Source organism: Zootoca vivipara, chromosome 7 (genome assembly GCF_963506605.1).
Source record: "Zootoca vivipara chromosome 7, rZooViv1.1, whole genome shotgun sequence".
In the NCBI taxonomy this organism is placed as follows: domain Eukaryota; kingdom Metazoa; phylum Chordata; class Lepidosauria; order Squamata; family Lacertidae; genus Zootoca; species Zootoca vivipara.
The window spans coordinates 35,285,765-35,291,686 of NC_083282.1; positions in this window are offsets into that span (position 1 = coordinate 35,285,765).

Here is a 5,922-nt window from a genome sequence, read left to right on the forward strand (position 1 = left end):
GACTCATACACGGAACTCTACGAAGGCAGAAACCTTTATTCTAGTTGTATTTTCAGGGAAAATGTATATTGTGTGTTTTAGAATGAGAGACAATTCAGCAACTCTGACACACCTGGAGTGGAATTTGTGATACTACGTCACAGCACGTGGCGGCTGAATGAATGTCATTCTTTAGGTGTCCAATATATCTTTAGGCGCTAAATATCTCGGGTTGTCCTATCAAGCCCTACTTATACACACCCAGGAAGAAGCTTGGGGTAACCAGCTTCTTTTTTAGGCCAGTGGTTTTTAAAGGGTGTGGCACAACACACTGGTGTGGCAGGAGAGGATAATAATAATAATAATAATAATAATAATAATAATAATAATAATATATTATTTATACCCCACCCATCTGGCTGGGTTTCCCCAGCCACTCTGGGTGGCTTCCAACAGAATATTAAAATACAACAATCTATTAAACATTAAAAGCTTCCCTATACAGGGCTGCCTTCAGATGTCTTCTAAAAGTCTGGTAGTTGTTTTTCTCTGGTGGGAGAGCGTTCCACAGGGCGGGTGCCACTACCAAGAAGGCCTGGTTCCCTGTAACTTGGCTTCTCGCAGCGAAGGAACCACCAGAAGGCCCTCGGCACTGGACCTCAGTGGGGGTGGAGACTCTCCTTCAGGATGGCAAGTGTGGTGGACAATCAAAGAAATATTTAAGCATTTCAGTGTAGTATAGTATCATTTTTTTTTTGCAGAATATGGATAGATTTCATTTCAAAATCAAGCACTGCTGGGAGTCCCCCACCACCAAATTTATTTCTTATCAATAAAAGATTCAACGTAGTGCAAGCATCCTCCCTCCCTGAAGGTGTGGCCCAGGAAAAAAAAAGAGAACCACTGTCCTAAGCAAATTCCCTCATACCCTTCTCTGAATTTTCTCTCTCTCTCTGAAGTCAGATTGGCTGGTATGTGGGTTAGGCCTTTTCTGCTCATGGCACCTTTATACTAGAACTTCTTCCCTGTAGAGCAGAGCTTTCCAAACTTTTCATGTTGGTCGCACACTTTTTAGAAGGGCATCATTTTGCGACACAAACCTAGCAGTAAATAAATAGGCACCGCTCTGGTGGGAAGGTAAACGGTGTTTCCGTGCACTGCTCTGGTTCACCAGAAGTGGCTTTGTCATGCTGGCCACATGACCTGGAAGCTGCATGCCACCTTCCTCGGCCAATAACACAAGATGAGCGCCGCAACCCCAGAGTCATCCACGACTGGACCTAATGGTCGGGGGCCCCTTTACCTTTACCTTTAATTCAGTTTTAGTAGAAAACTGGAGATTAAACAAACCCTTTCCTAGCCCCAGGAGGAGCGTGGAGATCATTTGTGAAACACAATTACACATTGCAGCCGACGCACAAAAATGTTGTGACACCTAGTATGGAAAGCTCTGCCTTTAGAGGCTCATTACTGTCATGTGTGGAATTCCATGAAAAATCTTAAAGCAAAGTAAGCTGCATAATACATGTGTGTTCTTTCTCTGTAACCAGCATTGCCAATAAGGTCTAATTTAGGTGCATTACACTGTCAGTGGGAGTTTTGCCATTAAATTAGATACCGTATGTCTTGTACGTAATGTATAATAAGAGACAAGGAACAGCATCTATAATTTTCCTTACCCTGCTAATTAGTACTTTCACACATTTGAACAGCACCAAATATATTTGGCCTGCAAAATGAAATTCTCAAATTTGGAATCAGCATGCAATGTTGATGCCATAATCTAGTAGAGCGTTTAAAGGACTTAAGTCCATTAATATCAACTCTGTGTTGAGTTGTGACCCTGGCCTGTAAGTGAAAATCTCGACTTTTAAAAGAAATATTGGCAGAACTATTTGCACTGCTTCTTCTAACCAAGTGTATCAATAGACCAGCAAGCCAGCCAAGTTCCATCCTCTGAGTTTGTTTTACTTTTGAAATGAAACTGACTTGTAACTAAGGGGAAGATAAAAGTTACTTAACACTAAAGCTAACAGAAAAATATGTGACAGGGCTTTGAAAGTATCATGTAGGAAGGACAACAATGGCAAGTGAATAGAAGACGCTTTGTCTAGTTTGTTAAAAAACTTCATTTTCAAGCAAAACTTAACCATCAAAATATTAGAATACATACACAAGAAGCCATTGTCTCTAAAACTAATTAGTGTTCTGCTGTCTAATGCAAAAGCCTACATGATGTCTTGACCTTTTTACACTATTGTGTCTAAGGTTGTGCCATAAAACAGAGGGATCCACAAAGCGCCTCCAGTGAGCCTCAAAGGTTTTTTTCCGCCTTTAAGTCATTCAATTGATGGGAACAATGTGAGCTGTGTATGGGACCCTTTAAAAGGTGCTCTTTATTAGATCTTGGCTATCAGGAAAGTAATGCCATGAGGAAGAAAAACCATGTCCCACCAGTAAAGAGCTATAGCTAGAACAGCTGACTTTTTCAACAATAACGCTTCCACATTAAAAAAAATCTTGTGTAACCTTTACTCAAAAAACAACAACCACTGTGAATTAAGGGCTGTTTCCCACCAAGAGGTCCGTGCTCTCTCTCTCTCTCTCTCTCTCTCTCTCTCTCTCTCTCTCTCTCTCTCTCTCTCTCTCTCTCATGAATGCAACTGCATTCTTTTTTTCTAATAGGTGCAGCTGGTTTCAGATTTATTTAAAAATATCTTTAGAGTGCCTCTCAGGGTGCATAGCCCTGACAAGATGGCTTACAAAAGGAAGAACATCAGGCCACGTAAACAGTTATAAAGCAGAAGCTTCAATGCAACAAAGCCATAGGACCAGATACCATACAACAACAGAATTAAAACAGTTCAGAACCCAGCAGCACTGAAAACCTTGAATAAAAGTTGGTTGCCTAAAACAAATGACTTTCAGGGCACATTTAAAGGCATGTACCGTATGGATGGGTGGGTGGGTTCTGTTCTGTTCACCTGGAAGTGCAGTTCCATAATGGGGGGTGAGGGGCACTGCCAGAAAAGGCCCTGTTTCTCATACTTGCCTAACTTGCTGAGAAAAATCTCCACAGTACCTTCAGCATAGCTGCCAAGTTCTCCCTTTTTTTAAGGGAAATTCCCTTATGCTGAATAGGCTTCCTCGCGAGAAAAGGGAAAACTTTGCAGCTATGCCTTCAGGTGTCTATTGGCCTAAAAAATGGGAAAATATTTAAGTTATGCATTTAGGCTCACTTATTGGACTCAATAAGGGACCCAGGTGGCGCTGTGGTTAAACCACTGAGCCTAGGGCTTGCTGATCAGAAGGTCGGCGGTTCGAATCCCTGTGACGGGGTGAGCTCCCGTTGCTTGGTCCCAGCTCCTGTCAACCTAGCAGTTCGAAAGCACGTCAAAATGCAAGTAGATAAATAGGAACCGCTACAGCGGGAAGGTAAACGGCGTTTCCATGTGCTGCTCTGGTTTGCCAGAAGCGGCTTTGTCATGCTGGCCACATGACCTGGAAGCTATACGCCGGCTCCCTCGGCCAATAATGCGAGATGAGCGTGCAACCCCAGAGTCGGTCACGACTGGACCTAATGGTCAGGGGTCCCTTTACCTTTACCTTTTTATTGGACTCAATAGGATTTACCTTTTTGGGGGCGGGTATGCATAGGATGACACTGTTAATAAAAATTCTTGCAGCACAACCCCAAGTATGATTGCTCAGAGGAAAGTCACATTTAGTATTTAAGTATATTTGGGCTACAGCCTTGGTCTCTTTTCCAGCTTGAAAGTGCTCATACAACACCTTAGAAAATATGTGCTGTTGTGTACAACGTATGAATTTGGATCAGTGTGTATATGAAGCAGTACTGTGAGTAGCAGCTTTCATTGGGCTAAAGGAGATTGTTTTCCCCTCAAAAAAGAGATAACATGGGGATATTCAAAATACATGTTTACCGTGATGTGTGAAATATAACATGAATATTGTTCCCCCTAGTGATCTGACAGCTGTTTAGTTGTTTCTCCTACAGATTACCAGTTCTGAGTATTAAGATTAGACTCTAAGTGAGATTAATATGGAAGTATCTTTCAAGTCAGGCAGATTTTGCTCCCATAAATTTTTAAGCACTGCTTTGCTACAGGCTAATGCAGTATTATGGCAAGGAGAAAAGAAGATCATCACACAAGTCACTGGAAATTGCACTTTTCCCTTCACATGTTTAAAACATAACCAGAATGTTGTCATCTCAGATTCAAGAAAGTTCCAAGGCAGAATTGGTTTTTAAGGTCCCAAATGAAAACATAGGCATTCAAATTAATTAGTATAATTGTCAATCAGATTGTGTTACTGTACTTACCGAAAGGCAACAGACAGACAGACAGCAGCAGCAGCAGCGACGCCTCTTTATGTGCTGCAATTACATTCTAGCAACATGTTTGTGATGTAGTGACAAAGACAAAAAACCCAAGAGAAATAATGAATAGTTTTCAAGGACCTAAACTGACCACTGTAAATTCCCACCCCCAGAGGAATCAGGAAAAGGCATACAAGAATCTTGAGGAGGGGAGAGAAAACGGTGTTTAAAAAAGAAGGGAAGTGGGACACTGAACCTGTAAGTATGAAAAATCAAGTCAAATCTGTTGGTCTTTTGACCAGGACAACTTTCCCACATGAGTTAGGAGAGATCTTCATAGCTGCCAAGTTTTCCCTTTTCTCGCGAGGAAGCCTATTCAGCATAAGGGAAAATCCCTTAAAAAAGGGATAACTTGGCAGCTATGGAGATCTTTTTGAATAGCAGACAGGGAAGTGAAAGTGGATGGAAAGCGCTTCAATGCCACCCACAGTTGTTAGCAATCCTAAGACTAAAAGTGGTTGCTCTGTTAGAACCAGCGGATGAAATAAACCTCTGGATGAAAGAAACATGCAGCAAGGCAGCCTTCTGAGATCCTACAGAACAGAGAGGGAGGTTCATGAGGAGAAAGTATGCAGTCCAGGGATTAGTAGTCAGAAGCTATCTTGCATCCTGGTTTATAGGTTCTGCGGTATGTTAGTTGCAGACTAAAAACTGCCCCTGGTCACAACTGTCAGAGAAGTATGCAGTGGCGGACCCTGGGGGTCTCAAATTTCAGCTACAGGTAGGTAGCCATGTTGGTCTGCTGTAGTTGAAACAAAATAATTCCCTCCCCCCTTCCAGTAGCACCTTAGAGACCTACTAAGTTTGTTATTGGTATATGAGCTTTCGTGTGCATGCACACTTCTTCAGATACACGAAAGCTCATGCCAATAACAAACTTACGGTAGTTGGTCTCTAAGGTGCTACTGGAATGAATTTTTTTATTTTGTTTCAAATTTCAGCAATGCCCTGTGCGATGTCAACATTGGGCACCCTCCCATGTCTCACCTTCCACCCTACATAAAAGTTGCGAGGCCCCCAACAGTGCCCCCAAGACTCTGCGCCCAGTGCGACTGAACCAGTTACCCTCCTAAATCCACCTCTGAAGTATGTAGCCACATTAGCCTGCTGTGGCATGCTGATCATAGTATAGAGACTTATGCCCAATTTTATTAGGGCACAAGCTTTCTTGAAATGCAGTTGACTTTATGGGCTCTAGAGCTCATATTAGCTCATGCCCTAATAATGTTGTTAAGAATTACGGAGCTACTGGGTCCTTTGTTGTTCTCTATGGCCAATTACAGAACTATAACTCCTTACGCCATTATAATTTCCACCGTCAGATCCATTTTCCTTGCAGCTTCAGCATTTGCGACTGCTAAGCCAGTCGGCTTTGAAAATTAAAACCTAGCCATTCTTTTATTGACTGCCTAATGCAAGCCTCAGCATTCCCTTAGTCAGAATTAACCTCTCAGGTCAGAAAGGCCCGAGACTGACCTAAATAAGAAGATAATATTTGCAATTATGTAATACTGCAGGGTCAACATTACATATTTGTTAAT